Genomic DNA, 12,639 nt, shown 5'->3' with positions numbered 1-12,639 from the left:
AAAGGAAAAAAATCTCACGTCATATTCAATGTGGTAAAACAAATACCTAAGCAATCATAAAAAAGATCTGGAAACTAATGACAACAACTAATGGCGGGTGAGTTGTCCAGCTCGCTGGACCATGTTCCAGAAGGGCATGCCTTCGATCCTTCTTCCCACACCTTAATTTTTACTAGTAGAATGCCCGTGCGTTGCTACGGGCTATAATGTATATAAATGAATCAAATAAATGATTAAGATCACCTCTATGGTCGAAGCTCATTTCTTCCTCGTACGTCCGGGCATGTTTGGACTTTAAACGGGCGCCCAACGGTCTCAAAACTCAACCGACTGGACAGTCCGGGCTAAACCCGGGCATGGGCAGCCCGGCCCGACGACCCGGCCCGAAAAACCCGGGCCGGGCCAGGTCGGGCTTGACATTCAGGCCAGGCTCGGGCTTTGTTTTGCAGCCCGAAAGATAATTCGGGCCGGGCTCAAGCTTCAATTTTTCTGTATTTCAGGCCGGGCTTTCGGGCTTCGGGCCGGGCTTGCACGTGCGCGTACTAAAAAACAGCATTCGGGCCGGGCTTTCGAGCTTCGGGCTTGATTTTGGGCCGGGCTTGGGCTTGAAAACAGGGAGTATTTCAGGCTTCGGGCTGGGCTCGGGCTTGAGAAATGAAGGTCGGGCTTTTACAAGCCCGGCCCGAAACCCGGCCCGGCCCGACGTTTGCCCGGGTTTAGTACAGGCTGCCCCAAATCCATCTCATATATGGGGAGCAATGTCGTTGTCCGAACTATCCGCCATGTTATTTCCAACACGCGGTCCCAACACAACACAAAACCCCACACCATGAGGCACCCTTCCCTCATGTCGGACCCTCTCTCCTTCCAGCTCAGTTTCCCACCATAGCCTAATATTTCTCGCTGGAGCCCTCTACTTTATAACCGGATGAGACTCACCTCACTTTCGTCCTGGCGCCCTCTTCCCTTCATACCATACTTCCCCACGGACCACCAAGGAGGAGTGCCCCCACCAACCGCTTGCTCTCCGTCATGATCCCCTCCTCCCGTGTTCGTGCCGATCCGCCACGACCATCAAGGCGGAGGAGGCGTGCGCCGCCCATGACGACCCCAAGCCAAGAAGGCAAATTCGATGTCTCATGAGGCATTGCCATGTTGTAACATACAGTTGAATGTCATGCATTACCACAAAACAAAAATATGATGGCTGTTGTTGGGGATGCAACTAATACGCCACCGCGTCTGTTATTAACTATTAAAACAACAAACTAATGCATTTACCCTTCTATCCTAAAAATATATTGTATGACCTGATCAAAAAAATATGACTGCCTTATCCAATTTGCCACTTTTTCTTAAGTAGGGAAAATATTCCGCTCACATTCGTAACTGAACAAATCAACCACAGCCTCCAACCCGCTCACTCTCAACTCTCACTCCTATCACAAAATCCACTAAAAAGAGATGTGAAGTATTTCTAAATCCCTGCCAAAAGAATATATATTACCAATAGTCCAGTACCGACCTTGTGAATTTGGTTTGTTATTCAAGTCATGGCCGCAACAACACTTTTTCTATTCTCTGTTCATTATGGAAATCAGCGTAAGTTGTGTTATCATCAGAAAAAGATCAGATTTCAAAGTTATTTATCCAATTATCTTTCATATTCGTATTGACATTGTGCAGTTTCCTTGCAAATGTGTATCTTTGGATGGCCTTTAACTAAGTACATTCATATATAATGCTCTAGCACCACGTTGGAAGTTATAGCAATGCTTCATAATTTGATATTGGCTTATGGCAAAGTATTACATCGCCAAATTATAACGACAATAATTTTATGAACCGAATTAGCAACATCAGTTTTAACAGCAGAGTAAAAACTTGTTATTAGCGAGTTTCAAATGAAAGAATAGTCAGGGTAGACATCAAGCGATGAACAAGCATAATATTTGTTCGTTTCCACTTGAAATTTGTCATATCAAGTGTCTTGCCTGCATTGATAAGACTTTTGGACTTCCTTCAGTACAAACATCAATACTCTGCATAAAGTAGCAGCAGTGATAAATGATAATCAACATTTAAAAGTTCCATAAAGGGACATGATGAAAGCTCACAAAACACTAACCTGATAGCAATTGTATCTGATGACAATATTATTGTGAGTGAAAAGAAAAAATATTAGTTATCGTTGTTTCTGTCTGCCTCCCCAACAAATGAAACCTGAGGAGTCATATTGAGTAAGAAGTTCGGCATTGACTGGGTACTGTTTGGATTGAAACCCAATTATAGGAGTCATGCCAAAAAAAACTGGTCGCTGCTTTCATTCTGCGTCCACGGACAGGCGAAACAGGGGCAGGGGAATCGTTCGCCAAAATATCTGCACGCACCATCTCTGGCGAGGTGGGCCTGGGTATAAACTAAATGGCCCCTCAGCTTTCCTGTTTAGATTTCTAAACTGGACCAATTGTTAACATACATTTGGATCATTATCATGCTCTTCACCATCGTCTTCTTGAGCACGAGATCTGATATATGGATTGAGGTAAAATATTTAATCGTCTTGCTGGGGCTGAAGGCGAGCGGCAAGAAGTGGGGGTTGAACTGTGGCTTGGAAGAGCACTATGTATAATTTGCATTTGATTCAATTGGAAATTTCATGGCTGTGGGTGAGAGTTTCCTCGTGTGATGTGACCCTTAAGAAAACATATAATTTCTTAGTGCTCCTAGAGAATCATAGGACATAATCAATGTATTAGTTAGCATAAGAGAAGAATCACTGCATCACAAATGTATCTACAGAGTACAGACTGACCTTGTGCCTCTCATTGACAAGGAGCTTGCAAGAAGACACAATTGAAACTGGTGCCCCCCATGACAATAACGTTCTTGGAGTTTGCAGCTGCTGCCGTGACATTCATCCTATTCTGTGAAAGAGAAAATTGGCAACGATGTTTAGGTTTGCCATCGCTGCATTCATGCTTATCTTTCATAGAAAGAAAACAGCAAAACAATTCCAAATCTCCGAATATCTGCTATTGTGGTGTTGTGCATGAAATTATTAGCCATCCCACTGTGACCAGGGAGAGATATATACAGTACCTGGTGAGTTTATCAAGAAGGAATAGTAAAGTAAGTGAAACAAAACAAACTGAAAGGTTTCTTAAAGTTGAACAGGAAATAATGGACAAAGAAGCTTGAAGCCTTTTGAGCCGACTAAAATTAATTGAATATTTACCATTAGAAGTTGAAGGCAGATCTGAAATTTAGTGGGTAGTGGCAAGGAGAACAACTAATGATAAACTAAATCATATACATCACATCACGTTCAGCAATGTATCCTCACTATTGAGATTTTTATACTACAAAAATTTCCGAAATTGTTAAACATAGGATACAAACTAACAGATATGCTCCCGTACACGGCACACCCTCCCTTAAAAAAATCTATAACCGGGTCCTCCTTGTCCTATGGGTTGACTCCTATGTACTAATTGCTTCAGAATGCAATTACATGACATGGGGTGGGATACCACGTACTATACCTTGTGGGGATATGTGAAAGCAGTCAAGAGTACCACAGAGGTGGCGCCGAGCGAATCAGCGGTAGAACGGGATGAACGATCAATTATTCAATTCAGAGATTGCCGCCTCGTTCGTCAGGACACACTGTGAATCTGGAGCACAGGCAGGGGTTGCGGCCTCCAGGCGATTCGGGCCATGACGTGTTGACGACAGGGGGTTGCGTCCTCCAAGGTATACCTTATATTAGCCTCGCCGTGTATGCTTCTTCACCACCGCGGACACTGCCGTTAGTTGGTGCACGACGCAGCAGTCAAGGTGATCGCCAGGGCGGCCTGGCTCCTTCGAATTCCTCTACCAGCCAGCGTCGCCCTGCTCCTGAGCCTCCCCTCCATGACCGCAATGCCAGTTCATTGCCCCCAGGCGCCATGAACGGTCGCAGCGTAGGCTCGCCGGATTGGCGGTGGTGGCCTAGAACATCTAGGGCTACTCCATGCGAGGGATCTCTGCGGTTTGACGGGCGAGTCGCTAGCATGGTGAACATCTAGGGCTACTCCATACTGAATGGCAGAGCAAACAAATTGAAGCAAGCATGCCTGAACCAAACAGAGGTGGACTCCATCGATCAACCAGACAATTATCGCAATGATCGGATGGATTGACTGGAGAGATGGATGTATGGACGCAAGATGTACCTCGAGCATGCGCCAGATGGAGGGGTCGACGACTCGACGGCCTTGACGGCGCCGTTGTTCCACTCGGAGCGGCGCTCCTCGGCGTCGAGGAACTTCATGCGCACCTGCACGCCGGGTGCCCAGGCGCCGATCAGCGCGTCCTCCACCTCCTGCTTGGGCACGACGAACTCCCCGGCGCCCTGGCGCGGGTAGTAGGTGACGGTGAAGAGCGTGCCCTCTGCCGCGAGCCGCACGGCCTCGTCCACCTCCTCGGGCGGGACCCGCGCGCGCGTTGCGTGGCCGGCGCTCGGCGCCCTCGGACGCCTGCTGGGAGACGGCGGGGTACCTGGGCGCGCCCGGCGAGCAGCTCCCCGTCGGCGCGGCGCATGAAGACGACGGCGTCCCCGGCCATGAGCAGCTTGGCGTTGACTAAAATGGCATGATTTGGAACAAAGGCGCTGGGTGTTTCCTTACTTTGACGGTGGTTCGAGGGGATCGTGCGAGGGGATGAAAGAACTTACATTTGGTGGGAGGGGGCATCGATGGGGCACCAATGAGGTACATAGGAAAGGTAAGAATCGATGCGTTAGGAAAGTTAGGATTTTGAATTGATTTTCATGAAAATAGGGTTTTAATGTTTGTAATGTGATTTCTGTACCTGCCCGTTTGTGACGGTGTCTGGTTAGGAAAGTTTGTAAATGTTAAGAAAGTTTTTATTGGGAAAGTTTGTAAATGTTAAGAAAGTTTTTATTGGGAGGGTGAAAAAAATCAACGTGAGGATATGATGATGGAAGGAGAGACCAAATTAAACCAAACAAAAATAAACCAGACGAAAATAAATCGTGGACGCAATCCTACCAACTCAGTCATTAGGAGTAGAGATTTTCTCGCCCCAGAAAATTTCGATCATCAGTTCACCTGGTAAAATAGGCAAGCACGGGATTATGGGCCGAATCACAAGTTTACCGGGTAAAAAGTGAGGATGCGTGCCTGGATTGCGGGCTGACAATTGGCATGCCTTCGATCCTCCTTCCCGCACCTTAATCTTTATTTTCTCGCCCCAGAAAAATTGGATCACCAGTTCACCTGGTAAAATAGGCAAGCGCGGGGATTATGGGCCGAATCACAAGTTGACTTGGTAAAAAACGAGTACGTATACCTGGATTGCGGGCTGACAGTTGGAATGCTTCGATCCTCAATTCCCCACCTTTATTTTTATGGGAGCGTCTAGCTGGCGGCCAGGCCCTCGCTAGCGCTTGCGAGCGGCCGGCGCCGGGTCGCATCACGTCTGGTCCTATCGTATATTAAAAAAAGGCAAAATTAATGTAATCCAAAAATGCTAAAAGAACACTGCTAATTAATCATCTTATGTAGAAACTTTTCATGTGATAAATGTCTGTGTACTGCTGCATTAATGTTTTTAATGTTTGTTCCTTGTGCTTTCAAAATTATAAAAGACATATCTTCTAAACCGTGTGTCGAAATTCAGATATGTTTTCATTGTTGAAACCCTCGCGACGTGCACTTCAAAAATAGACCCCACATAGGGATGTTTCGACGAACTAGTCTTCCTGCCAACTAAACATCAATATGTGTGTAAATAGATTACATTGCCGCGCCAACTAAGCATATGTGTGTGCCAATAGTCCTGTCAACTAAACATCAATGTATGTGCAACTAAATTACATTGTTGCGCCAACTGAGCATATGTGTATGTAATTAGTCCTGTCAACTAAATATCAATGGGTATGCAACTATACTATATTGCCGCGTCAACTGAGCATATGTGTGTCCCAAATAGTCCTGCCAAATAAACATCAACATTTGTGCAACTAGATTACATTGTCATTTCAACTGAGCATATGTGTCCGAAATAGTCCTGCCAAATAAACATCAATATTTGTGCAACCAGACTACATTGTCGTTTTAACTGAGCATATGTGTGTGTAACTAGTCCTACCAACTAAATATCAATGTGTATGCAATTAGACTACATTGCCGCGTCAATTACGTATGTGTGTGTGCAACTAGTGTCCTGCCAACTAAACATTAATGTGTGTGTAACTAGACCAAATTACAAGCCAACTAAGCGTATGTGTGTGCAACTAGTCTTCCTATCAACTAAACATCAATGTGTGTGTAACTAGACTACATTATAAGTCAACTAAACATCAATATGTGTGCGACTAGTCTTCCTGCCAACTAAATATCAATGTGTGTGCAAAAAACTGCCACCCAAAACAGAAAATTTCATCAGAAACAAAAAATTAGGTTGGCTATTTTTAATATGAAGTTGGCTAGTTCAATATAATAGGTTGTACAAGGGAAGCTGTCCCGGTTGCACAAATGGCTAAAAAACATTCACACGAAATTGACCCTAAGGGCATCTCCAGCCGCGCCCTCAGGAAGGCCTCCCCAGACGATTTTTTTGCGTCGGCGCCAAAAAAACGGTACAGTCGCGCCCCTAGGAGCCCGATTTTCACCGGCTTGGGCCGAAAACAGCGTCGACGGACCCAGCCCGAACCCGGCGCGCTGGGGGGCGCCCGGGGACGTCGGGGCGAGCTGTTTTGGCGCGAAAAAGACGCGGACCAGGCGCGTCAGCGACTCGGCGCCTCGTCTTCCCCCAACGGCCTCGGTTCCCGCGGGGAATCAATGGCAAGGCTGCCGCCGGTCAACCTTGCCATTGATTCCTCACGGGCAGCGCTACACGGGATGGCGCGCCGACGCCTCCCCTCCCTCGCACGCGTACACACGGGCGCAACCCGCCTATAAAAGCCGGCGGCCTCCACTCGCCTGTGCCCACACCAGCCCCGCCCCTCGCCGCCGTCCAGCCCCTCCCTCTCCCTGCCTCTCCCGAGCGCCGCCGCCCAGCCCCTCCCACTACCTCTCCCGAGCCCGCTCAGCCCCACCGTCGCCATGGCAGAACGCTTCCCCGGAGACGAGGCGGCGGCCAACGGCTTCGGCCGCCGTTCGCTCCGCGAACAGGAGTCCTGGCTCCTGTTCCAGGCGAACATCCTGGCGCCGCCGGACATGCGCGCCGGGTCAACGGGGTGGAGACTCAGCGCCGGGGGAGTGCCCATTCCCCCGTTGCCCGACGCCGTGGCGAAGCCAAAGTACTTCGCCGAGGAGGTCGAGATCGTGCGCGCGTCCCTCACCGACGCCCAACTCTCCCTTCCCCAGTACGCCGCCGACAACCACGCGGCCTGGGCGGCGTATTTCGAGCGCTGCCAGCAGCAGCGATTGGCGTCCACCAACGGCGCGCCGGTGGTCGGCGGCCGGCAGAACAGCGAGGGGCGCCACCTCTGGTGGGGCGTCCCCAGCCGCACACTCGAGGGCGTGCTCACGTACCTCGAGGGCGGCAACGACCCGCCGTTGGCATACCCCCCGGCGCAGCACCGACGCATCGGGCCATGGGCGCCAAGGAGGTTCGGGTCCTCCTCCTCCTCTTCCTCCTCCCGATCTTCATCACACTCCTCCGGCACTCCGCCCTGCTTGGCGTCAAGGCCGAGCCCGCGGCGGAGTCGCCGCTCGGCCGGCGCACTCGCAGTGCCGGCATTGTCATCAACGAGGGCGGCCGGCGCGCCTCCTCCTCGTCGGCTCCTCCACGCTTCGTCAAGCCAAAGACGGAGCCGGGGCTGGCGCCGGTGAAGACGGAGCCGGGGCTGGCGCCGGTGAAGGCGAAGTTCGACGACAACGACGCGGCCCTAGAATGGGCGCGCTAGGACTCCATTGCGATGGAGAAGGCGTGCCGGGAGAAGGTGAAGGAGCGCCAGCGCGCTGCCCTGCGCCGCTTCGAGGAGCGCCGACGCGGCCGCGATGAAGACGGGGTCGTCGTCCTATGCGACAGCGACGCTGACGACGACGACGCGCCACCGCCAGTCCGCCATGGCGACGCCGGGTCCAGCAGGGGCGCCCGCGTCAAGGAGGAGAAGGCCGACGACGACGATGGCGGCGACGACTTCAGCCCCTTTCTTTTTTAGATTAGGTTAATGTAATGAAAATGCGCGAATTTCACCAAAATTTGCCATGTTTAGCCGAAATTTAACTACTTTTTATCATAACTTCGCCGAACATCCCTTTTTTTAATACGCGCCTGGGGGCGGCCCTGGGGGCCGACGGCTGGGGACCGACTCGCCCCCAGGGCCATTTTTTGCGCCGGCTCACCCCTAGGCGGCGCTTTTAGACGCCCCCTGGGGGGCCAACGGCTGGAGATGCCCTAAGACCCCTAATTATGTTGTCGTGTGTGTGCAACTTCGACAACTGTCCAAGCCAACTGTCTAGCAGTCATTGTGCAACATTGACTGCTCCCTCAACCATCTGCGTAGATATGGGTGTGCACTATTGCTTGTTCGCCCCTAAATCAAATCATTTTTTAGAACTCCCTAAATCAAATCATATGGGTGTGCACTATGGGCGCCGCTGCAGCCATGCCCAGAACCCCCCTCTCTCTCCCCCTACAGCCCAATGCATGGCCCAGCCAACTCTACAAGCCCAAAGCCTACTCAAGCCTCCCGTATCCCTACCCCTGACAGCCCTCTCCCCTGCACTTGCTCCCACGCGCAGCCGCCGCTGTGAGACGCACGCGCGTGCGACCCTATTGCCCCTCCGGCCGGCGAGCTCCTCAGCTCCGCCTCGCACCTCCGTTAACTCCTCTTCTCCCACTTCCTTTCCTCCTCTCGGATCCCCTGCGGCAACCCAAGCAATGGCCATTCCGCTCGGCTTGACTCCTCGTCGGTGCCAATCGCCGCCAGCAACCGGCTCGAGCTCCTAGACTCCACCGCCGCCCTACTCCGACAGCTTGCCGTAGCCGCCCAAGCGTCGGCCTCGGACCCCGTTGGCACTGTCTTCCCTTGCAACCACCGCCCTTGCCTCGACCAGGTGAGAAGAGCAATGCGCCCAATCCGACCAGGTGACACCTGGCTCCCTCACGCGGCGATTCGGAAGTGATTCAGTGGCCAGGAGTCGGCCGCTCGCGATGACCAAAAAGTGCGCGTGCACTTTTTAGATTTTAGGAATTTTTATTTTCTCGCCCCAGAAAAATTGGATCACCAATTCACAAAAAAGGAAAATCCTATACGACGCACCATGCGTCAAATTGCCGTCGCACAGGTTTCTCGAGCGAGTGATGCGATCTGGGCCGGCCTATTAATCATTTCAGCTATCCCGATTTTTCGAACCTTCTATAGATGACCACACTGTTTTTTACGGTTTTGGGAACCTTCTAGAAGGTTCCTGAACCGGTTATTTTTTGTTCTTTTTTTTGTTGTTGTTTATTTTTTTATTTTCTTCTTTCATGTTTCTTTTTTTGCTTTTTTCTCCTTTTTTGTTTACTTTTTTCCTTTTCAATATTTTTTAGATGTTCGTCTCTTTTCAAAAATTGTTTGCATATTTAGAAAATGTTCACATTTTAAAAAATTGTTCGCTTTTCCAAATTTGTTCGGGAGTTTCAAACACTTGTTCACTTTTCTGAAAGTTGTTCACATTTTCAAATTTTGTTATTATATTCAGAAAATGTTCCATTTAAAAAAATCATAAAAATGTTCATCTTTTCCGAAAATGTTTGAGATTTTCAAAATATGTTCATATAATTTAAAATTTGTTCGCGTTTATGTAAAATATTCTTATTTTTTATTTTTTATAAACACGAATAAAAACATTTTTTGTTTTAAAAAACTGTTTGGAAAATTCAAAAAATGTTTGTGTTTCCAAAAGATTGTTCACATGTTTAAATTTTTTCACAAGATTTAAAAACTTTTCACTTTTTCCAAAAATGGTCAAAACTTTTAAACGTGTTCACAAATTCAAATAATGTTTTGGAATTTCAAAATTGTTCCCGTGAAAATTTATTCACAATTACGAAACTTCTTCATGTTATCTAAATTCGTTTGCAAATTGAAAAAACTGTTCACATTTTCAAATTTTGTTTATGAGTTTGAAAAACGTTCCTCTTTTATAAAAATGTTATTGTTTTAAAAATCAGTTCACATCTTCAAATCTTGCTAAGAATTTCAAACCTTGTTGAAGATTCAATAAAATTTCGTTTTTTTTTCAAAAAGTAGAGTTTTCTAAATTTTGTTCACGGATTTGAAAAGTGTTCGTGTTTCTAAAAATAAACCCATTTTGACAAATGTTCAGGTTCGAAATTTAAAAAGTTTCAGATGTCCTGCTGTCTTTGGTTCTTAGAGTCTCGTGCTAGTACATAGACAGGAGAGGTCATTTGCTCCGTCCGTTGGCTAGCAAAGTACGCACAAGTACATGAGATCCTGAGATTGAACCCATGCGAGCACTTAGCGCCTACAATGACGAAGCTGGTTTAGGCCTTGTACAATGGGAGGTGCTTAAGGAAGGTGCTTAGAGAAATAAACCAGATTTTTCTTAAGCATCAGTGCTTATTTGTACAGGATAGACGCTTAACTAAGCGTCTCTCCTGCAGAAATAGACACCGGTGCTTCAGAAAAACCCGGTTTATTTTTTTAAGCATCTTTCTAAGCACCTCCCATTGTACAAGGCCTTATAGCGCTCACGGTAGTCTCTATTGGGTTGGCCCAGTCGCGTCTCTGCTTGACGCAAAACGCGTCAAATAGGAGGTCCCGGTAAAGAAGACAGGCACGGGGATTATGGGCCGAATCACAAGTTGACCTAGTAAAAAATGAGGACGTGTGCGTGGATTGCGGGCTGACAGTTGGATCGCGATGTGAAGGCAACTTTGTCGAAAATCAGGAAAACATATCGAGACCCATCTACCCACATGTGCGCATCGGACGTCGATGAAATCGTTCGCATCTGTTAGATTTCTCGTTACGTTTATCCTCTCCTACCTCTTTTCGTAGGAAAAACAATAACAGAACCGCTGCCCCTGCGAATCAACCTGTGGTTGAGTTGGTTAGGTGGATAGTGGTATCCCCAACCCATCAGGGTTCAAATCCTGGTGCTCGCATTATTCCTGGATTTATTCAGGATTTTTGGCGATGCGCTTTCAGTGGGAGGAGACGTTCCCGTCGACGACGAGGCGCCTACGGTGACTTCGTAAATCTCAAAATGATATGCCGGCTCAGTCTCTCGGAGGTGCTCATAGGGGTAGGGTGTGCGTGTGTGCTTTCACAGGGATGAGTGTATGCGCGTGTATATGAGCGCTTGTGTCTGTACTGATGCTCAAAAAAAAAAAAGAACCACTGCCCCTCCCGCTAGCTAGCCCTCACCTGTAAAAATAAGAAGGATTAATATCATCAGGAGTCATAAAACTTGCTCTAGGTATTTAGTTTGACGCTAAAACTTCAAAAATACGGATTTATAATCATTCAACTTGCGTTCTCGTTCAAATACAATCACAAGCCGTATCCGTATTGAACCAGCAACTATTCAGACTTGTCACGCGTGCTAACCACCCACACAAGACATCCTTTCCTGTCTGGTAATGAGATGACTACTATATTATATTGGTCAACCCAACAAATAATATATTTTTGCCAGGACAACCTTTAAATTATTCGAATTCAACAAAAATAATCTGATTTGTTTGAAATAATTTTCGATGGTGAGCCAAAAAATTTGCCACTTCGAAATTTGTACTTATTCATGTGTCTAAGGAGGAACACATAATTTTATAAGTTGGCAACAACGACTACTCGTGTACAACTATTTTTTTCTCCATACCTATTTCTTTTCTCAGTACGGGCCAGAAAAATCGATTTCTAGATAATCTTAGAAATTTTGTTTTTTTGACTGAATTTGAATTCAAAAAGTTTGGCATTAAAATATATAAAACTGAACCTAGGAAATAACAAAGCTTATGCATGATTCCAGTGGTTAATTGTGCGCATCTGCTAAGTGACCCCATCTTGCGACTTCTAGTAAATATCAGGTAAAATTACAAAAATTTAATGATGGAGACCATGGGAATCGATCAGGTGACCCTGGGGTAATAGAGTAAAATATGTGGCGCCCAGCTTTGCACTGCGTTGTATGATTATGTGCATATAAATTTTATTTGATACAGTTCTGGGTGTTTCAATTCAAAAAATACATTTGAAATTTTGGCACGAGGACCGTTGTTTAATTCGAATTTCATTTAATACTTTATGACGGAAAAAAAATCCGAGATCTTCTGAAAACCGGCTTTTCCGGTCGCACCGGGAAAAAACAGAATTGAGAAAATAAATGCCTGGTTTCACTATAAATTAACGTGTCTCTTTTTTGACGTGAGAATCTGTTTAGTACAATGGTTGGCAGAAGGCATGCTTGTACATGAGCTCGTGATTTCGAGCACCCATGCTTCTTTTTCTTATTTAGAATGGGAGTGTATCTGTAAAAAGAACATGCACACGTAGCACGGTGTTGTTCCGATCATTGACAGTGGACCATAGCAATGTTGGTATATGCCACGTAAGCATAATATACATCTAGATATGGATGAAGTGACCGTATTTGTACACGAGGACAAGTT

Source organism: Triticum aestivum, chromosome 7B, assembly GCF_018294505.1.
Source record: "Triticum aestivum cultivar Chinese Spring chromosome 7B, IWGSC CS RefSeq v2.1, whole genome shotgun sequence".
In the NCBI taxonomy this organism is placed as follows: Eukaryota; Viridiplantae; Streptophyta; class Magnoliopsida; order Poales; family Poaceae; genus Triticum; species Triticum aestivum.
The sequence above is the reverse complement of the archived record's forward strand: the minus strand, read 5'-3'. Positions refer to the sequence as shown.